The sequence below is a fragment of the Chelonoidis abingdonii genome, chromosome 20 (assembly GCF_003597395.2).
Source record: "Chelonoidis abingdonii isolate Lonesome George chromosome 20, CheloAbing_2.0, whole genome shotgun sequence".
NCBI lineage: Eukaryota > Metazoa > Chordata > Testudines > Testudinidae > Chelonoidis > Chelonoidis abingdonii.
Window position 1 is genome coordinate 14300180 of NC_133788.1, and position 27241 is coordinate 14327420.

Genomic DNA, 27241 nt, shown 5'->3' on the forward strand with positions numbered 1-27241 from the left:
AAATATAGCAGAGACAGGGAGAGAGACTGGTCAGTTCATTACTACAACAATGCACAGGCTTACATTTTAATGAGAACAAACGGTTCCGTTTAGATTTTGTTTACCAAGAAATGCCAACTATGTACCGGAGTTATATGTTGCCAAAATACACTTAATTTGTCTATTTGTCTGTACTCATGGGTTATCTAGTCAGGTTTTATCAGGGGTCTTCAAACCAGAATGCTCATAGCGGACACTGAATTGCAAATATGCAAATGAAACTTACATAAAGGGTTTAATAAGGCTTCCACTGAAGTATAGGCTCTTGGAGTCTATGAAGCTCATTGAAGTCTATGAAGCTCTGGCTATTTAGACCAGTAAGAATCCATTGAGCCTCAACTGCATTTGAAAAGTTCTATGTAAGAGGAAAGAGCAGGCCACGTAGCTTGCCTGTTGATGGGATTTACAGATGAAGTTCCATCTGCATTTAGGGTTAAGCTAAGCAAGAATGGCGCCAAGCAAGAATTAACCTAACTGTGATAGTAACACGAGGCTCATTACTTCATTGTGGATTCATGCAGAGATGGTGAGAGAGGCAGGAATACAGTCTGTATCCCTCAATCTGTAGCAATTTTACAGAATTCTGACACTAAACCTACAATGCGTTGTTACGTCGTCTAAGCCATTCCCAGTCTTCTTTTTGTTGTTTTATTGGTTTCACAGCAACAACCTCCCTTTAACTGGACCCAAGTGGTGCTGCAGGCAGAGGAGCCAGAGCAGTAGTATTGGGACGCCAGAGGTAACTGAACCAGTCATCCCTCGCTCCGTCAAGTAACTTCTCTGCTTGCAGCACCAAATGGGCCCTTCTTAGAGGAACTAAGACAGTTGTGACTGGGCAGAGGCAAATGATCCCACCCGAGCCGGGCAAGGAGGGAGTCACAGGACAAATCTCCAGACTCTTCCCACTCAGCCAATACAGCTCGTGATCCAAAGCAGCCCCAGATATTCCGGTTCTGAACCCCGCCCCCCAATTCTGGCAAAGCACCTTAGTCCCGACCTGCATTCATTTGACAATTCATTTCAACCAGTGGGGTGAAAGTATGAAAATAATAGGAGGGACGGTATGACGACTGGCTGAGTTACCGCTGATGTCACAATGCCCCTTTGCCTGCCACATCAACTGGGCACTGTGTGCAGCAGTCAGGTTTCCCAGTTGCCATCAGGATCAATAGGATTCTGCCCAGCGATGCCTCCAACTTTCCTTGAAATTGATTGGAGGTGGTATTTCAAAGTCAGTGCATAAGAAACAGAGAAATGCCATCAAGAGTTAGGCCTCACTTCACTTAGCTAGTCAGTGACATGTGCAGTGTTGCTTTTGTATTGTGGATACCCATTTGGTAGGAACTAGGCTGCCAACCCATTTCACACAGGCTGCCAGGTAAGTGCTTTTCCATCACAACCACCACTGGTTCGTTTCAAACCAGTTAAAGTTCCTTAGCCCATAATTCACCCTCTCAGCCATCCACATGGTTAAGGCACAGGACTAAGACTCAGGATATCTGGGATCAGTCCCTAGCCTCCCTGTGTGACCATGAGCAAGTCACCCCTGCACAGAGAGCCCACAAAGCATTTAAGCCCTTAAGTGATGCCTGTGTCTTGTGCTGCCTAGGCAAGCAAGTACTTTGGGCTGCGCCTTTGTGCTCTGTTGAATCAGATCTTGCTCACACCTCCCTCCGTCTACTCTTCTTAGATTCAATGCCCAGCTGCTGTCAGCGGTAGGGACTGCCACCCACACAGCATTCCTTTCTGCATCTCAGATGGATGAAAGAGAGAGAGAGGTGCTGGGAAACAGCTGTAAATGAACCTGTGGGTACAAAGGAGAAATCAGAGCAGGATGGAAGCACTGACGCAATGTGACACAATGAGAAAGGGAACTGAGAGAGCTCCATGGCATAGCAGCATACCACAAAACGTGGTGTTTCCTTAATAGGTGTGGCCCAGAATTCTCTGTTATCCAGTGGGGAAGTTGTGTTGTCCAGTGGGCAAGGCAGGGGAGTGGAAGCCAAGAGATCATCTTCGATTCTCGGCTGGTCTCCAGTGTCATTTGGGAAAACCATAATCACTTCATTCTCTCAGGGGTTCGGTTCCCAGCAGTCAAATGAGGGTATTGGGGCTTAACCTCCTTTGTAAAGTACTTTCACATCTGCAGGTGGAAAGTGTATTAACAAGCAACCATATTCCCCTCCCATTTATACTAACCCACTGAATGTGTTTATTACTGGGGGGGGGGTGTCTGTGTGCCCTACCGACTGAGTGACTGAGATGTATATCGCAGATGGTTTTTCCTCCCCATCTCTCTCTCTTTTCTGCACGATTGTGGGCCATGAGGATGCTAACTCACTTGCTGTCCACAGTCAGTGCTTACATCTGATTTATAATGAAAGCCTTAATGCAAAGGTTCTGCTTGAGCTAAGGGTCAGAGCTGATGGGTGAGAAAAAAAAGATGGGTGAGAAAAATAAGAATCTGAGACCCCAAGCTGCCCGGCAGCCGGTGCCTGGTAACTTAAGCACACGTGTGGTTTCCTGGCAAAAAAATGAGGCGGCAGTTTCCATAAAAGACAGATAATGAACCATTTCTAGTCTCACATCCCATCCTGTCACTCACCCTCCCACTTTCTCACACATTCATTTACACACACAGGCAAAGCAAACCGACCCTTGTAAACATGCATTACTCGCCTCTGCCAGCTCAGATGCCTACACTGCCAGCTGTAGAGAATGGGCAGGCATAGCCAAGCTAGCTTGGGTCGAGCTAGATTGCTAAAAATAGCAGTGTGAGGAGGGCTAGCTTGTGGTGAGTACATACCTTAAGTCTGGAGGGAGTGGGGGAAATATTACTCATGCCACTGCAACTACACTGTTATTTTAAGCAAGCTCGCTGCACCTATCCATGCTGCAATCATCCCTCCTGATTGCAATGTAGACATATCCTCAAAGGCCAGAACTACAAGGTGCCAATTGCCTCCTGTGAGGTGCTGAGCACCCTCAATTCTCACTTTCCATGAAGTAATGGGAATTGAGGGCACTCAGTCTCTTGCAGGATTGAACCCGCATTTCCTATCGGTATTTCTGTGCAACTAAAGAGAAAGTTGGTTGGTCATTTCAACATGAGAGGGTTTTTAAAAAGGACTATTGAACCAGTCCCAAGACACTGTAAGCGAGAGGGTATGTAGGACCAGGGAAATATATTCTTTCAAATTATTGATATATATGCACAGCATGAGTTGCATACATAATACAATAAACGTAGAGCGGTACTGTCTAGTGGCCTGAGCAGAGGAATGGCAGCCTGGAAGTCCTGAGTTCTATTCTAACTCTTACTGACGCCAATGGAAACTTCACCACTTTGGCTCAGTTTTCCCCCTTCTGTAAATGGGGGTAATAATATTGCTTGCCTCACAAAGGGGGCAAAGCTAGCTAGTATTGGTCTAGATCTTGCACTGAGAGCCGGTGTACACCCGTTGAAGTTCTGTGCTGGCTTGGAGCCTTGTGGAATTTAGCTACACATTGGCAAAGCAATTTGAAAATGAAAAGAACCATGGTCTTGGTTCTCCCCTCACTTACGCTGGAGTGACTCCATTTAAGCATATGAAATGCTAACAGCATAGAACTGGTGTAACAAAAATCCAGTTGGCAGTGTTTGCCCTGAAATAACTGCCCAGTTTGCAGGAGTTTATTCCCCTGAAAAAGGATTCAGGGAGTTCTACTGAGGACATAATTTTTCCCCAGTTGGATTTAAGGGAGATGGAGAGAGGATATAGGATCTGGGCTGAGCAATCTTGGAGGGAGGAACCCTCAGAGCAGCTAATTCTGGCGAGGCACCAGCAGAGCTTTATCATCTTATTGCTGTTTTCTTTATTAATAAACCAAGGCCAGGAAGAAGCACACGTTTGCATTTTACAGTGAGTGAACTGTGTTTCTAAGGCAGATTAGGAAGGGACCCTGCTTTCAGTGTGCTAAATATTATGTTGCTACCAAGCTTAGCCAGATCAAAGGGCAGCATTTCATTCAGAAGACTGCAGCTTGCACAAATTTGCACTAACGAACCTATTAAAGAGGATCTATCAAGAACTGGGGTAAAATGACTGTCATTTGTTTTCTAAAGGAGCAAAATAATCCTCTGACAGCTGCAGCCAGCCCAGGCTGGAATTAGCCAGACCTTGAGCTGTGTTAAGCCAGATCACTTAGCGTTATTTTAACAGAGTTTGCGCATGAATAACACAGCTTCATGTTGAGTTAGCAGTGTAATCAGCTAATTAATGTGCTGCAGATCAGTGGCTGTGTCATGCAAAAAACGCCCCCTGCTGGCTGAGATTGCAGCAGCTGTGTGTCCTGGCTTCCCCTTGTTTCTCAAGGGGTAGAGAAATGGTGGAAGTAGGCTACAGAGAAAAAGAACAGACACAAGAACATGAGTCCGCACCCCAGGCAGGAAGAGACCCTGCGAAACACCTGCAGGGTGTTGAGTGTCTTTAACTCATGAGTGCTCAGCACCACCCATAATGAGGCACGTATGGGTGCCTATTAGAGACTTATTTTGCAAACCTAATGCTGTAAGTAAAAGGCTTCAGAGAACAGCTGGATAGGACACTATTTTCCCATCCTGCAAAGAATCTGAGGTATCCACATTTTCCCATCCTCAGATCAGGACAGCAGTTGAACTTAGTGATTTCTGAACCAGAAATCTGAAAAAAAGACTTTGCTTCGAGTCCAACAAAATGTTTTACTGCAGTAATTTCAAAATGTTTACTTTCAATTTTGACTCTTTTCTTTCCTCTGGTCTTAATCTAATAACGTTTCATTTCCTCTCAAAAAAATCAAAATATTTTCTGAAGTGTTAAAATGGAACATTTGGACAATTTCAACATTTTTAAATAATGTTTTGAGTCAGGAGATTTGTCAAAACCATTTCACCAACACTTTTGATTCTGACATCTCACTATTTTTATTTTTATTTTTTTTGCAAAAGGAGGGTTCGTCAAAAAATTCCTGACCAACTCTACATCACAGATGCATCCACCGATAATTTGATTCACTGTACTGAACAAAACTACATTGGCCACACTGTGTACTCTTCACCCAATTTGTTGAGCCTCTTACAGATGCCTATGGAAGTAATCTCTGCTACATGCAGCCAAAATTTTCAGAAGTGTTCTCTAATTTCAGGGGTCCAGCTTAGAATCTCTCAAAACCATCTCAGGGAACTCAAAATTACAGTCTTCTGTAGCATTCGGCCAACAAGTCTTTTCCATCTCAAATTTCTACAATTGCCAAAATGCTAACAAGGATCATCCTACTTGAATTCATCAGGAAGAAAACTTAGATTTTTTTTTCTAAAGTGATTATGCACAAACCATGCATTTATTTCTGATTCTCAAAGAACATTTGGTATATATCTTACCCACCTATTTGTATACAGAAAAATCTGTGTTAGATCATCTAAATACAAGCAAGGGGGAGATCGGGATACTTCTTGTATCTGGGAGTATCTTTACTGAGGAACAGTCCACACAGCTAGTGCTGAAATTATGCCCAGGAAGGACAGTATAATTCTTTCTTTGCTACTTTGGCTGCAGAAGACAGACTGCATCATTAATGTTGTAATACCTCATGCACTGCAGCAACACTAGTCATCTTTTTATTACAATTGTATATAAAAGGGTAGTGTTCATGCAGGAATATGATTAGATTATATCATGGCAGCGAAAAGACATTCCACATCCCAGCCCTATCAATAAGGCAAACCAAGGCACCAGAGGAATGAACTTTTCACCATGCTACAGCTACAGTGGAATGAGGCTGGAAATCTATAAACATGCCTTGGAGCTGTGGGTTCCTGTGGAGGAAGAAAAAAAAAAAAAGATTCTAAAGCCTGTGTTTTGCAGGCTGCTATTTGTGATTCATTGTTCATTAACAGGCCATGTTATGGAATATTAACACACTTTCTCAGGTCTAGTGAAACCTATCTCAGGCAACTACCAGACGTGATCACAAACAACTCAGTCACCCAAGCGGTGATTATTAGCTAGACATCAAACACAACAGGGTACATTTCTGGGAGGCCTTAATATGGTTTACATAAATCAGAGAACGATCTAGTTGTACTGATTTTCATTACGGGCCTACCTGTAATGCATTTCTGCAATCCCGTTCACACGGTCTGTTACTTAGAATACCATGTAGGAGATAGAGAAGGAATATATGGCAACTTACAGTACATGCCAGCCTACCCAACTCAATTGGGAACACTCCCTAGATCTCGGATGTTTATCTGTGAGGCTCAGGATACAATAAAATAAGCCCGGGGCTGCCAATGTGTGCATATAAAACTGAAGATCCAATTCCCCTGTCTATCGAAAGGTGAGATTGACCAAAGGCAGAAAAATGCAAATAAATACCTGCAAGTCTCATTGCATTAGCACCCACTCCATGCCAGGCCCTTTCTAAATATTTCAGAACAGTCCTTGCTCTGAGAGTTCAGAATCTAAGAACACAGGAGAAAAAAAAAAAACACAATGCAAATGCTTCTAGGGTTTTCCCCTGGACACCTCCATTTTAATCAAGCTAATCCCTAGATCCGCTAGTCTGTGCTCTTTTAAACAGGCTGTACAAAGCCATGCAGCTGCAGCTTCACTCTCTGGTACCCAAACTAGCTAGATTAAAGCTAGCTCGGTATATCTACATACACTGCAATTACGCCCTGTGATGGCAGTGTACACATACCATTATGTACAGAAAGGTCAAGTGACTTACCAGCGGTCACACAGGGAAGTCAAAACCTTTAGCTCAGATTGGTCTTTATGATTATCCGAGCTCCCAGCTGCTTTGCTCTAAGCACCCATCCAAACAGCCCCTTTTCAGCTTCACTAACAAGTCTACATACCAACAAATTCAAATGGAAGAGCAAACATAAGCTTGTTTTTACTGAGGTCACCCAGTAAGAGGCATTTCAACAATACAGACAAGGTTACATTGGACTTAGCCCAGAATCATTAGAAGTGGCTAGAGGAACACACTGCTGATTACAGAAATTGATTTGTCCTGAAGCATTAGAAGCCCCTACTGGTTACTCTGTTTGAAAAACCAAACCCGATCAGGAGATTGAACAACTATTTACATTTAAGACGTGTGATTTTTCTAAAACGTGAATTGCTGCTGGAAACATTCCAGTTACTGTATCTAAATACACTAGTGATATAAAAAAGAGGTGGTGGGGACACACGAACTACGGTGCTGCCTCAAAAGGTGTTGGTGGCTTTTTAAGACTGTTGATCACAACAGATTGATAGTGAAGTTATACTAGAAATACAACCAAGACACTAAGGATGTTTGATTTATTTGTGCAAAGTAAAGTGGCGTATCAATGGGAATAGATTGACATGATTTTGGAAACGTAAGTCACATGTATGACTTCAGGTTGATGATATGGCATTATTACGCAGTTGTTGACATCAAACTGTTTTTTCACAAATGCGCCTCTGCCTCTGGGTAGCCACCATTGCTGACAGGATCTACAACGGGTAGACGCCAGACCGAAGACAATGAGGAGTGCCCAATTATAAGGATTGTTCCTTGATCAGCCAATAGATATCCTAAGAGGGGTTGCCCAAGCTGGGAGAAGATACTTCCTCCTCTCGTCTAAAGGCAGGTACAAATGGAGATTCTCCAAGGAGGCCAATAAGACCGAAGTGACTAAACAGGTGTTTAAAAAGGACTCATAGGGGAAAAGACACACACACAAGAAGTTAGGGCAGGAGAAGGGAAGGCAACCAACCAGCCATAGTCAAAGGAGGCAAGCTAAAGGAGAAGGCTCCATGTTTCAGAACCCACCCAACCACTACAACAGAAGGACATTGGAGAGCCTCAGATGACCCTGACGCCAACTCAAAGAATATTCTTGAGGGGAGAGGAAACTGAGGCAGAGAACCACACATCAGATTTATTATTTTGGTATATCTGTGTATTTGTTATGCTACTGAAGAACAATGCTGTGTGTTCGAGTCCTGTATGTACTGCACCTAATCACAGGCCACCCGAGAATGTTAATATGCAATGCAGAAGGCTCATATCATCAGTGGGATTTTGGGAGAGGATGTGTTTAAGATACAGAGGAACATATGGGGTCAGCATTGGTTCCAGGGTCCTGGCAATGGACTGTGTAGTGTAAACAGTCAGGATGGCACACTAGATAGACAAACTCTTGGGGTACAGATCCTCTAAGGACCCTAAGACAAACACTGTGCATGGACTCTGTTTGGACTCCAGAGACTTAACGCACAGAGCCAGCAGTCTGGTGAGTGACAAAGAAGTGGGAGGCACTCAAGTGGACCTGGGAAGACATCATTACAATTTATCTTTGTGGGACCCACTGTAAAACCTTTTGTTAAATGGCTGCTTCAGCAGCAGATCAGATCCTTAGCTGGTGTAATTCACCCTAACTCCATTGACTTCAAGGTAACCATGAAAATTTACACAAGGTGAGGATCTGGCCATATGTAATTAGTGACATATGTAATTAGTAATAACAAGTTGGTTATGTACATAGATGATGCTGTGATAAAACAGCATTGATTCAACTGGAGCTGTTGAAAGTGATTTGACAAGGAACTTTGCTCAACTGGATGTGTGGTCATAGAAAAAAAAATCAAAAAATCATCTTTTACTGAATGTCTAAGAGTATTTGTACTTCTGCTAATCTCATTCTTAGAGGAAGAGAAGGCAAAACAATTTGAAGCCTGAATTTCTCAGGGGCAGGAGCCAACAGGATTGCAGTGGAGATCAATATGTTTAACTATTTCAGCATTTAAAGTCTATTGATGCTAATCTGTCTTCTCAATACAATATAGATCTCATTGTCACCTAAGAGCTTTTAAGATGATGAAGGACTGTCTTCAAGCTGCAGAAGGGGCCAAATCCCAAAGCTTGGCTCTCCTACTATGCAATACAAGTAACTCCTAGTTCCTCTGACACCCTGGGAGCAGAACATAGCCTGTGCAGTTCTCTTGGCTAACACCCCCAGTAGACTCAGGACAGAAGAGGCTTCTCTCACTTGGACTACAGAAATCCCGCACAGCAGGCAGGGCCGCAGGCGTATTCTAATACACTATGTAAAAAGTTAGCTGGGATCATGGCACCACGCAAGCCAGGCACACAACACTAACACTGTACTGGGCTCTCACTCGCTGCCAGCACAAGGGGACATCAAGCAACAACATTTTCACACGTAGGAGCCCAAACTCAGGCACTTAGGTCAGTGACCTGATTTTTTCAGAGGAACTGAGAACCAGCAGCACCCTTTGACATTGAGGGGTGCTCAGTATTTTTAAGGTCAGGCCACTTATTTAGGAGCTTAACTCCAGTTGCCCACTTCTGAGTGTTGGCTCTTGGGGTCTGTGACGGGGCTCCACTCACCATGCTGGTGCCTCCTGCTGATCATCTTGGGGATTAGCACCACACATCACTACATCCACGCCTGGTGGTGCCTCGCCCGCCATCACTTCTGCTCCTGGACCCACGTGGCTCCAAGGAACGTAGCATTCTCTTCATGACACAATTCTGTGGCCATGTCGTAACCTGTGCTCCCCGCTTCTGGGGGCAAGTGTTGCAGTCCAACTGTCCCACCACTTCCCCAGCGGCGACTGCAACTAACGATTCGGCCACTTCCCCAGTGGACCCAGCACCCTCTTCGTCCTTGCCTCAGGGCCTCAGCCTGCAAATCCCAGTAGCCAGCCTGGAGCTCTTCTCTAGCTCCTTTGGTCCCTGCTAGCAGCACTGCTCTGTCCAGGGCGCTAGCTTCCTCCTGCTTGCCAGACACCCAGTCCTCTCTCCTTAAACTTCAGGGAGTAACTGACTAGGCTCTGCCCTGCAGTTCTTCTTACATGGGCCTCCTGGGACCTGATTAGCTGTTCCTTGCAGCCCCTCTCCTATTGTCTGCTTTCTTTGCATCTCACGCTCTTCCTTGGGTGTGAACGTAGCTCAGAAGGGATGCACCAAAACTCTGATGCGCCTTGTAAGAAGCAGTGCTTGTGCATACACAAACACACAGTGCATCTCCAGAAGGTCTGACTGCAGTGTGCACACACACATATGCATACATATTCACACACACGGACACACTGAATCATAGATCCAGTATGCAGCACACACACACACCGTACAAGGTGCAACGCACACACTGCATCCCCAGAGGGCAGCTTCCCCCACCATACTCTGAAGGTCCAGAGCACATAACCACTACTCTTAAGCAAGCAAACAAATCACTGCATGGACATACTATAACATGACTCCCCTTGACACTACCATCACCATGGCTACCCATATTTCAGGATTATTCCATCCTTTGCTGTGGTTCCTTAGCTGCTGCTTCTTGGGGTAGCATTAACTATTCAGATGCTGGGACTGGACAACAAGGGATGGATCACTCGATAATTTCCCTGTTCTGTCCATTCTCTCTGGGTCACCTGGCTCTGGCCACTGTCAGAAGACAAGATACTGGCCTAGATGGACCATTGGTCTGACCCAGTGTGGCCAGTCTTATGTTAATTTTGCAGTGCATATTTGTCTGTATTTAATAGGTGACAACAGCTGAAGCAAAAAGGGCTGGTCTTGAGTCCTTCCCTTTCCATCTGACCATTCCCCTAAAAATCCACTTACTGATTCTCCCGCACTGTTGCCTTACGATCAGTCTCTTTTTATAGGTGAAGACATGTAGGTGGTTTTCTGGTCACTTTTCTTATTAAGTTGTAACGTATTAAAGCTATCCACGCTCCGCACTGTTTAAACCAAATGGCCAAGAGGAGATGGGCTGAGTGAGAGGTGTTCTGGATCACAATTAGGTTTAAGCAGGGTTCACAGTTCTGATTCAAGGCCAAATCAGGGCTATTTTGATTTTGTACTGGGTTATACCTACATCACGGACTTACAAGATTGCAGACCATGACGTCAGAAATCTCAGTAAATCAGCCTCTCTCACAAGATCTTGAATGTTCTTGTGAGATTACATCTACATCCAAACCAGAACCTGAAAATAACAGCCCCTTCTGGTTTAGGATCCAACCTGGAACCAAGGGTAGGCATGGATCCATGCCCCACATGAAATTGGAGGGGTTCAGATTCATGACCTTGGTTTTGGCTAATCTCTAGCTCCTCAGGCTGAGGTTGGGGTCATATATCTGTCTCCATCACAGCCAACAGTGATACACAAGTGATTCTGACTTCAGGTGCAGAACAGGTGGCAGAAGCAGATGGACTCACACACACACACAAAAATCATCCTATTTTCATGCAAATAGCCTTAGCAAAAAAGAATGAAGGAGGAGAGGTGCAGAAAAGATCTGGTATAGAAGCAGAGCATATTTATTCATAGGGTTACCATCAGCTACCCTTTAAGAGGCATCTATAGTGAAGGAAGAAAGAGATTAGTTAAACCTGCTACACACAAAAACTGAGTTATGCTGTCTGAATCCCACTTCTTAGTCTGAATTTAGAATCACTGGCTGATTTCCAATCCTGAATATAATGTGCCGTGTGGGCAGATACTATGTCCCTTGCAATACTATAACAACAAGGGTCTTAAAGACAGGCAGTGCCTGGAATACACAAAATCAGGATAGAAGACAAAATCTCATTCCCTTTTTACACTTGGGATGCAAATGACCAATCTCCCATCCCTTATCACTGCTGTGGTATAGCTCATGCACAGGGTTCGCCGCTTGTACTTGCCCACAGAGATGAGACTGACAAGATCAGTGCTGTGCCTCATATATGCTTGATGAACATGCATTATGCCCTGTCTTCTCAAGATAAGCAAGAGATCTTCTACAAACCCAACAAAGGGAAAGAGGGCTCTACTGAAAACATTCTACTGCGATAGTAAAGATATATATTTAGAGAAAGCTTCTCCATTATCCTATTTATGTCAAGCACCCGGTACTTTAGAGATGCATGTTCACAGAGGTGGTGTCTGTCGGCAGGCAGAATGTCCCCCTACACAGTGCTGGTAAAAAAGCCAATTGAAAAGAGCACAAACAATCAAGAATTCCCCCTTGACACAGGCAAGCAGAGCACTGAAGAGACCTTTTGAAGTTGCCTCCTTTGAATTTTCAGATTTCCACATAAGCCTTGGAATCATTTGCTGTTCCAAATAAATGTAGCATGAGACGGTAGCTTACATACAGATCACACATTCGAATCAAGAAGGATATTCTTGGTGTCCACACACGCATCTAATATATAAAGCCTTCCTGTTCAACGTTAATCATTACACATTTAACACAGACACACAAATTGATATTTGTAAGACACTGAAACAATAGCTCCTCCAGACATGCCTTAATTTATATGCACACAAACATACAGTAGAGAGACAAAGACTATTATGTACTTTAGAGAGTATGTATACACATTTTCCATTAAAGAGCTGCTGTGTATACATTTTCTACTTCACATATGGATAGCCACATGGTCCTCAAATATTGCTATATATTGTGACCACAGTTCAAATTTAGCAAGACTCAAACAGTATCTTACCTTGATTTCCTTGCTGCTCTCTCTATGCAAAATTTACACTTACTGTTACCATCAAGGCTAAATATATGCAGAGAAATGTAATTGCTCCAGCCACATAGTGCTCCTGACGTGAAGCTGCAGCTATTGCATTGTTGATTTTAGTAGATTGTGTGTCTGGCTTTGCCAACCTGCTGTTTTAATGCTCCACGGGCTTTTGGCAAAATACCAACAATACTCACTGCCACAAGGGGGCTTTAACAGCTCCCGGGTGCTGTTTATCACAGCAATCCTTCTGTGCTTTTTAAAGGAAACAAAAGAGTTGTTTTTAAGTGTTTTGACTGCATTAGGGCGACAGTTGTTGGATGCAAAAGAATATATTTTAAAAATACATCTGTGCCGATCCCCTCTATTCCACCCGTGTGGACTCAGCCAGCTTTTAGATTAGAAAAATTGGAATAAAGGCATGTGCATTTTAAAGGAGGTAGCAGGATGAGAATCTGAGACTGTTATTAGGGATGGCTAGGGGTAAAAATGATGGAGAGAGGGTATTAAGCATTAAATCATTGGGCCAGATCCTTAGCTGGTGTAAATTGATGTTGACATCAATGGAGCAACACCAATTTATGAAAGCTGAAGCTCCTCCAGCCGATTCAATCTTTTTGTTTTCCTCTAAAAAGGAAGGTTTCAGCCATTTATTAAAAAAACCTAAACCCTTCTGATTAAATTCTGAAAGCAGAGTCTCTAATACTGCACATACCCATTGCTGGGATGTGACAGTATGATTGAAATAAAGAAAGACGTGGATCATGACTGGATTTCAAATAAAAGCCCCTAAGGACCAAAGCCCCCACTAAAATAAATGGCAAAAATTCTACTGGTCTCTATTTGACCTATGCTGTCTAAGTCTCAGCCCAGTTTATGGTGCATCCCCTCTGCTGGCTATCAAAATCAGGCTACTGGTATAACCCTGTCAAGCGGTTTAATCTGGGTCTATACTAAACTTGCAGAAATTTAATCAAACTGGTTTAGAAATAGATTTAGTCAAATCAGTGCAATGCCCTGGTGTGGTTGCACTTAAATCAGTTTAAAAGTAGCTAATATTGACCTAACTTAATTCAGTTAGCAGAGTTACGCTAATTTACACCAGCAAAGAATCTGGCTTGCCCCCTAGTGGATGGTGGCCAGTGTAGGCAACATTCTGGATTTTGCAGAACACACAAACATCTATATGCATGGATTAGAACGATCTATATATTTATACTAAGTTTAGCACCATAGTTTATCAGCAATTTATAAGATTTTTTTAAAATATTAGCAAGTGTTAGACCTTAAGACCTGTGAACATTACAGTGTTTGTGCACAGATACACACACACACACACCGCAGATTGTTAGATGTATTGTTACCAACGTGCCTAGGAGCCCTATGCATTGACTAGGGCGGCCAACTTTCTAATCGCACAAAACAGAATATCTTGCCCCGCTCCCTTCTCCAAGGCCCCACCCCCTCTCTGAGGCCCTGCCCCCACTCATTCCATCCCTCCCTTCCTCCATCACTTACTCTCCCCCACCCTCACTCACTTTCACTGAGCTGGGGCAGGAGGTTGGGGTATGGGAGAGGGTGAGGGCTCCGGCTGGTGGTGCAGGTTCTGGGGCAAGGCTGGGGATGAGAGGTTTGCTGTGCAGGAGGGGGCTCAGGACTGGGGGTTGGGGTGTGGGAGAGGGTGTGGGCTCCAGGAGAGATTTGGGTATGGGAGGGGGATCAGGGCTGTGGTAGGAGTGTGGGAGGGAGTGTGGAGTGTAGGTTCCGGGAGGGGAACTCAGGACTGGGGCAGGGGTGTAGGCTCTGGGAGGGAGCTGAGGTGCGGGAGAGGGTTCTGACCTGAAGCCGGGGGTTGGGGTGCAGGTGGGGGTTCAGGCTCCAGGCAAGTGGCACTTACCTCAGGTAGCACCGGGTTGGCAAAAAGTGCAGCAGGGCTAAGGCAGGCTCCCTGAGGCTTCCAGAAGCAGCCAGCATGTCCAGCTCCTAGGCAGAGGGGTGTTCAGGCAGCTCTGCATGGTGTACACTGCCCGCACCCGCAGGCACTGCCCCCACAGTTCCCATTGGCTGCAGTTCCCAGCCAATAGGAGCTGTGCAGCCAGCACTTGGGACGGAGAGGGGGCAGCATGCGGAGCCTCCCTGGCCGCCCCAGCACCTAGGGGCTGCAAGGACATGCTGGCTGCTTCCAGGAGCCGTGTGGAGCCTGCCTTAGCCCTGCTGCGCCACTGACCAGACTTTTAATGGCCCAGTCAGCAGTGCTGACTGGAGCTGCCAGGGTCCCTTTTCAACTGAGCATTCCGGTTGAAAGCCGGATGCCTGGCAGCCCTACCATGGACCAGGACCCCATTGTGCTAGGCACCGTACAAACACAGAACAAAAAGACAGTCCCTGCCCCAAGTAGTTAAATGGCTTGCTCCTATGGAACACTAGTGTGGAAAGGCCAATGTGAACACAAAAAAATCCAGACCCAGAAAGCCTATCAGGAACTGGTACGTTGGGTTTAATCTAGAACACACACACTCTAAGGCCTGATTCAGCAATGAACATCAGAATGTGCCTAATGCAGAGCACCTGAGTAGTCCCACTGAAGTCAATTTTCAAATTTTCAGAAAAACCCTAAGTGACTTAGGATCCTAAGTCCCATTTTCAGAAGTGACTCAGGCACTTTAGAGCCTAAATCTCTCTGAAAGTCAATAGGAATTAGAACCTAAGCCACCTATGGGACTACTTGAATGCTTATTGTCCCTGCTAAATTAGCTTTTGAGATTCAGACATCTGCCCACTAGGAACTGGACTGTGTCCCCAACTCTGTTTCACCTAGTCCCCAAACAGACACTGGATGGTAGCTACTTCCTGTCACTACTGGCAGGGGCCCCAGTTGAAATGATGACCTACAGATGAAAAGCTTTTGTGTGCCACTCCAACTCCTCAGTCAAATTTGACCCTTTTCTTTTGCATTTAATGTATTTCAAGGCCTCTATAAATAAGACTCTGGATAAAATTAATATCGAACCAAACATTTTAGAGCTATGTAATATATTCACATATAAATGTAAAACATTTCAGACTATGGTTTTTGCCATGTGAGAATATAATGTCATCTCGTTCTGCACTTGTATTGGTTTCACGTTCATGGTACGTCTCCATACAAAGACACAGCATGCCTAGAGATAGTTATGGGTAAAGAAACTGTCAGCTCAAGTTAGGTGAAACATTACATAGGGAAGCAAGAAGTTAACAATTTTTAAAAATAGAAACACTTGGTTTTACACAGTGCCCCAATAACCCGGAGCGAGAAAGGCCACTGGGACAATAAACTAATAAAAAATGTTTGTGTACTTGAATATTAAGGATTTGGAAAGCAAATAGGATCTCAGCATGGCTGGTGAGATAAAGAGCATTGTTTCTAAATCATCTTACATATTTTTTCCAGTTATTCTTTTTGTTCCAGTTATTGTGCACTGCTCTGCACCCTGGATAGTTATTGACAGCTGTGAAAAGTAGGCCTAAACTGCTACCAAACTAGAATTCTCCCATTACTCACTCATACAGGTGGCAGCTTTTTATAGCCACTTTGCACAGGTGGAAGTGAACACATTAGCACAAGGCACTGGAGAAATCAGGCCTTGGCCAGCTTTTCCATCTCAGCTGTAGTGGACAACTGATTCAGCTAGTCTGTCTATGCTTATTTATACTTCAATAGCACCCCAAGACCCAACAATCTAAATAGACCAGACACCATTAGCAACACCGTGAACACCATTGAGAGCAGCAAAAAAGGGAAAACAGGTCTGATTCCCCTCTTGCGACAGCTTTATTTTGGGAAGATCCATTCACTTAACAGGGTTATATCTGATTTACACCAATTTGAGAGCAGAGTTAGCCTCAGTGTGAGTGAGTATACACAGTTTTGTAAGGCAACTTTCTGTCTCAGGATCCCAGATTCTGTGGTTTATAATTCTCCTCTACCTTTGTCAGCGACTGCTCTAAGCAACAGCTGGTCTTTTGTGTGTTCACTTATGGTGGGTTATTTTCTTTACATGCCTCTTAGGTTGGGATCCACATCCTATTTTGTCCCTTTTCTCTTCTATCCTTACCTGAAAATACCAGGAACTAGATAACTCTGAAAGCATGTGGCACACTCTTTCCAAATGAAGAAGAGGCTGTATACACAGGACAACATAAATACGTATCTGTGCATGAAATTCAGATAACATGGGGAGTTTGCTGGCCTTAATTGCTATTGAAAGCCTCCTGGGTTTGTAGAAGTTTCCCATAAGCTGAATTCAATGTGGTGTATTGATTTCACTTCCATTAGCTTATTTTCAGAGATGTTGTGTGCACCATCCAAACTCTTACCTCAGAGTCCGCATTGCTCTACCCTTGCCACTCGCAATGATGCTGGATCCTCCTACTTCAAAAGGCATCTCTCTCCAGAAGACCTCTACCACGCAGATTGGCTAGAGCATGATGTAGTCATTCCTGGGAGTACTCCCTCTAGATTTGGTGGGCCAGATCCTCAGGGGATGTAAACTGGTGCAGAGCCATTAAAGTCAGGGGCAGTATGCCAGTTTACATGAGCTGAGGATGTGGTCTGAATTTCCAGGCAGAACATTACTGCACAAGGGGCTACTTGGGTGCTGGTGGGAGCAGAAGAATTTGAAACATTTCTATAACCAGGTGATGTGAAATCCATAAGCAACAATATCCATGCTCTTGTCACCAGATGGCCAAGATGGCTTTTCTTGAACAGGACCATTAAGTGAATTTATACAGATGTATTAAGCATACCTGCTATTAATCCTTCTGCCAAATTGTACCTCCTCTTGTCAGGACTGGGTCAGCGATCATTATGCAAAGAAAGGAATGGCAACATAGAGGCTGTGGTATTATTAATGTGACACATGATTGCTGTGACAGCCTGAAACTCCTTATAGCATCTTGTGATTGGGATGCCACTTGAGGCACCAAAAATGTTCTTTAATTGAAGCCCTGTAAACATCACACTGTGACCAACAGCAGTTATTATGCAGAAGAAGTGTCACTGCACAGAGGTACGTGTGATTGTCAGCTCTTCATGCCTGCTTTTTCCATCAAAGGAAAATCAAGCCCTGTCAGGACTCCAGGGTGTCTGGAAATTGCAAAGAGCCTTGCTATGAAGGGAGATAAAAAACCTTGCAATGCAATATTCAGAAGTGGACATTACCTTGTCACCATGAATGTATCCAATCCTCTCGATAATGCAAAGTGACACAATTTGCACCCCAATCAGAAAGTATGTTGCAGGCTCTACAAAGAGAGATGGGCAGGAGCCACTGAAATACTATCAGCATGCTGACAGACTGATTTTCTGGAAGAGAGGCCTTCCTCGCTACTTCCTTTGCAGGCTGAGAGAAGAGCTCAGCCACTGAAGTAGCATTGGAAGTCTGGGGGAGGGACAGGTATTCTCCTTCTCATCTGCGCATTGATGTGCTGAGGTAACAAGCAGGGTATTCATTTAGGGTGGGTGACTTGTCTTGGCAGGGCCTAGTCCTCATGCTGTCTCTCTGCAAAGAGGTAGATTCCACCGTTAGTTTTTAGTTACTGAGATAGGCTTGAGTCACAAAGTCTGGATCCAGCTCAGAGCTTCCCCAGAATTCAGGGGGAGTTGTGAACGGTGGGATTTGGTTCGGTTCCAACATGGTTTTATTTACCATCAATGACTAACTCTTCCTCTGACAAACATAACACATTATTGCCCATTTGGCTTACTGTTCTGTCACTTATTTCTATTCGCTTGTTCCCTATATGATTTTATAACATTTGGGGGATGCGGAACCTTTTAGAACAGGAAGGGCCCAGAAGAAGCTAGGAGGACAAAGCACTGGAAAAATATGCCATCGGGAGCAATGCTACACTTGTTCCTGAGATAGGGATGACAAGACCTATTAGGTCATTTTCACCTCTAACTTCTTGGATTCTATTGTAGGATTTAATCTCGCTTGCTCCCAGCGTGTTTTGCACAAGGTCATCCCTTATACAAACAGAGACAAAGCCTCTGCTTCACATTACCCAGAGAAAGTCTCACTTTAATAATGATGAAGAATTTACTGATGGTCATCACATTTCTGATGGACGTTCTGGTCCATTCATGTACCCTCATAAGGCTTTCAAACAAACACTTTGTTTAAGTAGCAGACTTGATTCTGTACTATTAACATATTGTGAATGAATTGCAGCTATAGAAATGAAAGTGGATCTAAATGATGTTACCATGCTTCTAGATTCTACATAGGCTTGTCCTGGCAGTGACTGGTCTTCTATGTGTTTCTATAGCATCAAGCACAATGAGGCCTGCTCCTGGTAGGCATCATTGGTCCCTACTTCTACACAAATAATACACACTACAAACCTGCAGCAAGCTTAATTTTAATTTGACCTGGTGTCAAATGGGGATAGTAATGCTTAACCATCTCTGTAAAGTGTTTTGGGGTCTACAGGCGATGAGGGTTACAAGTGTTAGCTATTATCGTGCTATGGCTATTCTGGTCAGACAATCGGAGACCCAGTCCATCAAGACTATCTTAACACATTCAAACTACTCCTGAACCAAAGCAGCAAAGTCGCACTAGTTAGGGAATCTCTCTACGCTTTCAGTACAGAAGCAGGAAATGAACTGCTATCTCCTAACAGCCACCAGCTAATCTCTCAGAGTGTATCGATTAGAACCCTGCTTTGAAATGTGATTATTTCACTAGTCATGGGAAAAGACACGTCATTCCACCCCAGAGGCACAGTGTGCCACACATGCAGCGCCCAGCCCAACAGACATGCTAAGTGTGTCCATGTCTAAAACTGCAGCAATAAGAAGCATTTCTACCCTCATTATGTACTCAAATCTAGATCTTTCCTTGTCAGCTCTCAGAACACAGAGAGGCTCTGATTTACATCAGGCCATAGACTGCACCCGTGGCAGCACCAGGACTAGAACTTGGTTTTCCAGACTCCTCATCCTGCACTCTGATGCCTAGCACATGCTGCATCTCCACTATCAATAATCTCCAAAGGCAGACTGGAAAACAAAATATGGTCTCTGCTACAGTGGTTGGGTGCAATTAGATACAGAGATGTAGCAGTGCGTTAATAAACGGACCAGCAAAGACCAAAAACAAACAAGGAGACAGTTCCTCAGAAGAAACACTAAACCGAGGAAATTAAAACTTCAGCATCACGGAGTACACAATATACAGTGTTACTTTGAGGCAGGATTTGAACGGGGAGTACACAAGCATGGATCCAACACACCAGCATTGCTCCCAAACTGCCTTCTTATTCTCCAGAGAGTCTCAGCTTTCATTTTAAAAGAGGTGAGTCTCTAGATGCCATGGAAGAAATCTTGGAAAATGTGAACCAATTGCAACCAATCCAGGGGTAACGCTCTGAGTTTGCAGGGAACCTGATGCAACAGCTCTGAGGTTTGCATTTCTCTATTCATTTCCATGGGTGCTAATTCTGATGACGATATTTTAAAGGTCAACATTGCTAACTATTTCACTGCTCAAGCATGTAGGACGGGAGACAGTGCATTGTACTATGAAGACCTACACAGTCAATTGTGGGTGACTCCAAATTTTGGAGTCGGTGGACCTGGACGATATATTTTTTCCCCAGTCACAAAAGAGCCAAGCAGAAGGAGCCAAGCAAGGGATCTGAGCCCCACCAAGAAGAAACAGAACCCAGAGAGCATCCAAGATAATATACTGAGCAGCTCCACAATCTGCTGAGGGCAGCAGCTCATTACTGGCATCTTGAGCAGGCAGAGTTTATTTTGTGGGTGGAGTCTGGAGATTAAGGGATGCATCGAACATTGTGTGCTGAGTTGCATGACAAGATGCGATGTGATGAACAACATAACAATGGTTACGGGAGTGCACTGGAGACCGCGAAAGCCAATGCTTCTGAAGCAGGGGTTGAAAGAAATGTCTTTGAACCCCTGTTTCAGAAACACTGGCTTCGGCGGTCTCCAATGCACTCCATTAACCATCATTATGTTGTTCATCACATTGCATCTCGTCACACAACTCAGCACACAATGTTCGATGCATCACTTAATCTGGCCACTGACTTTCCACGTATTTTATTACATTTTTTCCAAGTAACTTCCCCACCCACTGGGAAAATCAAATAATAGACTGAAATTAACGCTAACCATACTGAACATTAATCATGGATTACATTTCTTGCACTTAAGTTCTGCATTTGGCAGGGTAACAATGCATCAACACCAAGATTAATGCAAGCAGGAGTGGTGATTTGCAAAGATCAGTTAAAATTAACAGGTAGCTTGGTAATTTAAATAAAATAAATGCTTTGCCAACTGCAGAGGGGCAATTACAAAGTCCTTCTGGATGGTCCCTTGCTGAGAAATCACCATTTGAAGAAAACATTTGTCAGATGAATGACATATGTATTCAAATTCACGTCTGCTCTTAAAACAATAAGGGAAACTATTATGGCTTATAGCACACACAAAAGCGAGACGCTCGAGCAGTTGTCTTGTTGCTAAGACTTGGGACAGAATTTTTAAAAGAGGTCGGCTCACCAGGTGCTGGTCTCTTTTGAAAATCTGGCCCTAACTGGGGGTCATGAGCATTTTGGGAGGAGATTTTCAAAGGTGCAAAAGGCACCCAAAGTCAGTGGGAATTGCAGGCCGCACTCAGCCTTTGAAAAGCTCCCTCTTGAAAATCTGGCTCCGAGGTCTTTGCGCAAATTTGGCCCTTAGTTCTAAATCCTGCCTTCTCTCCACATCATCATATCCTCACCGTGGTATTTTCTTTCTCCACGGGGCAGTGGCGGGGCGGGGGAGAGAAGAGATACCGGTATAACAGGCCTGATTTTGCTTTCACTTCACTCCTGAGACTTCCTGCTGAGTGACACACATGTAACCAAGAGCAAAACGATTCCCATCATGTCTGGTCCTGGGCCATAGTGCCACATCTGGAATTCCTCCCAGGAAGTTCTACCAAAGCAGAACAAAACCACACCACACAGGGAGAAATTCACCAGCGCATGGTGGGCTAGCACAAGGGCTATGCCCCAAAACCCAGTGGAGATTATCTTAAGGGCTTACATAGGGCTTGTGCTGGCCCTTTGCATGGGGTGAATTTCACCCTTCATTATAGTTCTCTCATCCCCAATTAGAAAGGGTTCTCTCTCTCTCTCTGAGCATCTAGCTCCATTAAATTCTCTTTGTTTCCAGCTCTTCTTTGCCTGTCTTGATATTTCTGTTCATGTGAATCCGGGCAGGTAAATACTTCAGAACTCTTAAAGGTGCCTGGAGCAAAACTGCTCCTGAAAAAAAAAGGAAAAGCTTTTAGATGTGTATCTGTGCAGAGATGTTTTTCAAGGCTTTTGAAAAGCAGGAAAATAGGTACAGCGTTATGCGTTGCTTCTGGCCCACTAGATTTTTATGTTAATTGGTGTTTTATCACAAAACACTCAATTTAAAATGACAGCCATGCATATGCATTGCAGGCAAAGAAAGCTATAGCGCCTCCCAGATCAGTGGCTCAGAAATGTATTTTCAGTGAGCTTTGAAGGAAAGAATGTAGGCACTGAATGAAATCTCTGTATTGGAACAAATATTCTTCAGATATTTTAGGTACACTCCACAGTTCAGTCTATGCGATATGCAGCTTGCTGCTTCTGTTTCATTTTCAATATATGCCTGAAGTGTACAAAAATTACAAGTCAGGTCCCAAAAAAAATTTGGGATTGGCTTAAAAATCATTAAATTTAATAATCTGGAAGTACTTTTTCTTTAATTTCTGTCTTTTAGCCTTTAGGGTGTACTTGCATTGTGTTTTCAAGCTTTTCTCTGCAGTGTGCAGAGGCAATCAAAAAAGCAAACAGGATGTTAGGAATCATTAAAAAGGGGATAGAGAATAAGACTGAGAATCTATTATTGCCCTTATATAAATCCATGGTACGCCCACATCTCGATACTGTGTACAGATGTGGGCTCCTCACCTCAGAAGACATATTGGCACTAGAAAAGGTTCGAAAAGGGCAACTAAAGATGATTAGGGTTGGAGAGGGTCCCATATGAGGAAAGATTAAAGAGGCTAGGACTCTTCAGCTTGGAAAAGACGAGACTAAGGGGGAATGATAGAGGTATGTAAAATCATGAGTGATGTGGAGAAAGTGGATAAGGAAAAGTTATTTACTTATTCCCATAATATAAGAATAGGGTCACCAAATGAAATAAAGGCAGCAGTTTTAAAACAAATAAAAGGAATTGTTCTTCACGCAGCGCACAGTCAACTTGTGAACTCCTTACCTGAGGGATTGTGAAGTCTGGGACTATAACAGCGTTTAAAGAAGAACTAGATAATTCATGGTGGTTAAGTCCAAAAATGGCTATTAGCCAGGATGGTAAGGAATGGTGTCCTAGCCAGGACCAGCGCTAGGGTTTGGCGCTCTAGGCGGACGGTAATTCGCCGCCCGCGCGCTGGTCCATGGCTCCGGTGGAACTGCCGCAAGTGGTGCCTGCGAGAAGTCCAGTGTGCCTGCGGGCGGTCCACTGGAGCGCGCGAGCAGCCACGATCCGCAGGCACGACTGCGGCAGCTCCACGGAGCTGCCTGCCGCCCCCTCCGCGGCGCCCTGACCCAGGGACACCCTGGGCTGCCGGCTGCTGGCCGCAGCTCAGACTCCCTCTCTGTCTAGCAGCAGGGTGCTCAACCATTTAAAAAAAATTGGGGGTCTTTTGGCGCCCCCAAATCTCAGCGCCCTAGCAACCGCCTAGTCCGCCTACATGGTTGCACTGGCCCTGCCCTAGCCTCTGTTTGTCAGAGGATGGAGATGGATGGCAGGAGAGAGATCATTTGATCATTGCCTGTTAGGTTCACTTCCTCTGGGGCACTGGCATTGGCCACTGTCGGTAGACAGATACTGGGCTAGATGGACCTCTGGTCTGACCCGGTACGGCCGTTCTTATGTTCATAAGGAGATGAAACCTACTTTAAAAAAAAATGCTGAGATTCTCATGTATTCACATCACTCCAGGAACTGGGACTTTAAGAAACAAACCAGATATCATGATGAGACTCAAAACAAAGTCCTGAGCATTGGCAAAACTGCATACATGTAGCAGAGCCAGTTGAACTGCTTGTGAGTGGAATTTTCAAAAGTGCTGAGGCGGATCTCAATGGGATTTGTGCGCCTAAGTCACTTAACGGCTTTTGAACATCCTACACGTTATGAATAGCAGGCCAAGCACTCTGTTAAAATAACTCCATTGACTTCAAGACAGTTCCACCAGTGGAGACTTTGACCCAGTATTTATTACAGCTGGCTGTATCTCTGTGGGATTCTCAGAGGGAAGGTGCTAGAGAAGTGCAGAGCACTTCACAAATAATAATTTAGTCAGCCCCTCTGTGAGGTAAGGGAGTGTTTTTAACATCAGATGAAGATATCAGAAACAAAGAGATAAAGGACTGATTCCCCATTACTTTGCCCCATGGGTCATCACTCTCACACCTGTGCTTTTTGGGAGCAGAACACTAGCACCTGAATGAGTGGAGAATTTTGATTTAATAGTGTCTTAGGGCTTATACAGGATGTCTGTGGCAGACAGGAATAGAACCTGGATTTCCCATCTCTGATTCCAGGGATTTATCTGCAAGAAAAGATTTCCTCCCGGAGAAACAGTTCCACTTTTGAATCAAGCTCCCACACTTCTTGGGCCCCGATTCTCCTCTCCCAACTAGCTTGGTCTTCAGCGTAGTTACATCTGATTTATGCTACCGTGAGCAACATCTGTATCTACTTTTCCTTCATTATTCAGGATCCTAACCTGTAAAACTTGTCTAACCCCCAAAAGCAAGTTTGAAAAATAGCATATCCCCGCTGCCATGAAAGATTTTTACTTCCGTCAGCAGCAATTAATCTGAGTCACGCAGGCCTCCCATCTCAAGGTCATTTGTCTTGGCTGCTACATACAGCAATGCAACTGGAACCGAACCTTTCCAAGCAGACAAACTGTCATTTGAGCAGATGGGCCTCTAACCCAAATCAGCCACAACAATAGCGTATGAGCATCTAACGTGTTTGCTGAGCGCAAGACTCCTGGGCCTGGGTGTTAGAACAGCCATCTGTGAGAAGTGAGGGGTTTTTCATGGCTGTGCAGTTCCCTGCTACTTATGGGTTAACTGATCATTGCTTGCCTTGGTGTACAAAAAACAAAGGAGCTGGTTCTCATTCCAGCATCGCAAAGGAGCCTTTAAAGTGGTCATAAGTTACATCTACACTCACCTGAGGCCCCTGTACACTACCAGAGCAGTGTAAAGAGGTTTGAGTGTAGCTGAGAATCAGGACTCAAGCATGGTCTCTACTGGCACCATTTTATGCGTGGCTATTGTATTGCATAGAGCTTTTTTCTTACAACCTGTAACCCACAAAACATTTCAGGCAAAATCCTGTGCAATGAGGAGAAGCAGGGATGCTGATTTCCAATGTAACTCCATTTCCAGTGTAACCTTTGCATCTGCTACAGAAGGATCCTTGCCAACCAGAGGCAGATTGCTTATGGTAAGGCAAAAGGAGGGGCAGCTAGCGGGCACTTTTCTTCTCCTTGAAGGAGCAGCAGCGTGAACCCTCAGAGCTTCCATCAGGCTTGGGGAGATCAGCTCATAACACCCCATTACGGGAGGGTCAGCGATTAGAAAGATTTCACCGAATGTCCTTTCCCCATGGCGCAGGTGCAACTGCTCCTTTTTGAGTGCTTATGAAAGAATGTTTTCTGTCTGTCAGTTTGTTTACCTGCTTGGTGATGCCAGATCAGCTCGGCTGACAATATGATGCTGGTACGGGGAGTACAGCCACTGGAAAGCCGTCAGCGTTCTCTCCTCGATCCGGAAGTGGCCTTCCTTGACGTACCTATAAATAACACACATTGAGAATTACATGGAACTGAAATATTTATTAGGGAAGAGCTGTCGGGCCAAAGAGAGAGGGGGAGACATGCTCAAAAGAATGGCTGGCTCAGGGAAACGGTGGAGAGTTGCAAGGTCAAATAGACATGTAATCACTGGAATTACAGTGGAATCCTCGCTCCTCCTTGTGTTGCCCTTTTCTGTTTATAAATGAGGACCAGCAAGGGCATCTTGCCACACTTACGGTGCTGTTTGTGCTGGGCTACCACATTAGGCAGCCTAGCAAGGCATCTCCAGGAGAGTGCTGCGTGTTCTCTCCACCAAGTGCCATCAGTGGAACAAGCCCCTGGCTCAGCAGTGGAAGAGACAAGCCCAATATTTTGCATAGCCACAGGGCCTTGGATCTCAGAACAACTGCAATTCAGCCTGCTGGCACCCCTGTGAGACAGGCAGGCATTACTGACCCTCTTTTACAGGTGGAGAGAGAGTAAGGCACATGGAATTTACAGAAATTGCCCAAAGCCCCGTAGATAAGGGGTAGAACAGTGGCTCAGCCCCCAAAGTCATGACTAAAGATATGTCCGGGTGTGTGATTATAGCCCACACTGACACACCTCCAGCTAGCTTTAATCTCACTAGCTTGCATCACAGAACGGCAAAGCCGGAGTTTCATCATGGGCTAGTCCCCGGGGTTACAGGCAGGTTTCTGCAGACTGTGCTAAAGCTTGCACTGCTGTGGTTACACTGCTGCAAGACCCAACCTAGCAAGATTAAAGCTAGCTCACGATGCATCAGCTCGAGTTGTAATCACAGCCAGCTGCTGCAGTATAGACGCACTGTAAGAGTGAAATTCTGAGCCACAGCCAGGAGAAGCTAGGCCTGAAAGCGAACCCTGTCCCTATATATAGGCTATTATAGAGCTAGGGTGAGAACCTGATCCCACTGAAATCAGTGGGAGTTTTGGCACTGAATTCAAAGGGGCCAGGATTTATGCATGGAGCTGAGATTTCTGGGTTCTGTTCATGGCTTTGTACCTAATTCTCAATAAGGCCCCTTTACACAGTGCTGACCTAAAGTAAGTGCAAATGTAATTTATACATCCAATTTATATGCCCCAGTACAAGGATGCCTTACTGTGAACAAAAATCAGGCCCTCTGTGACTAACTCACTCTGAGACCTCAGGCAAGTCAGTCAACCATGGAGTGCCTCACTTTCCCCATGTATGTAATGGGGGTAATCATAATTCTCTGCCAAGAATACTGAAGTGATGGATCCTTGGTTGGACAGCGCTGCAGAACAGCAAAGTGTTTTATAGTAAATAAAGATACTTCTATCTGGCACAGTACTCCACCTGGAAAACTGAAACAAGACAGAGCAAGTTGTTGGCATTTCCATAGCATCCTACAGTGACCTGAAATCACGGGGCCTTCAGGGAACTCCTAGGCTGAGCTCCTATGGATGAAGAAGAACTACCAGCGCCCTCTAGTGGCACTCAGTGCTCCCTGGTTGCAATAAAAATCCATGACTTAAATACAAATCAAGTTTTCAGAAGCATCCCTCAATCTTGGATGCCTCCATTTCTAGTTTAAACATCTTGGGCCTGATTTTCAGAGGTGCTGGACACCCACAGCTCTCACTGACTCCATCTGAGGTTCAAATGACCACATGGAGGCATCTTTTTAGTGCAGAGTTATTATAATTTATTATTTGTATGACAATACCTCCTGCATCTGACGAAGTGGGAAT

At 44.6% G+C, this 27241-nt stretch overlaps 1 protein-coding gene across 2 annotated transcripts in view; it reads right to left on the bottom strand.

Annotated features, from left to right (window-relative positions):
• The window catches only part of RAP1GAP2 (RAP1 GTPase activating protein 2), a 247948-nt gene extending 222489 nt beyond the window's left edge, over positions 1-25459 (bottom strand). Inside the window, exon 1 of one of the 2 annotated variants that reach the window (XM_032779454.2) lies at positions 25382-25459. The gene's annotated coding sequence lies outside the window, so the exon portion shown is untranslated. Of the gene's footprint in view, positions 1-12564; positions 12693-25381 lie in introns of those variants that run through there. The other variant, XM_032779450.2, reaches the window with a different exon arrangement.
• Positions 25460-27241: the final 1782 nt, after the last annotated feature.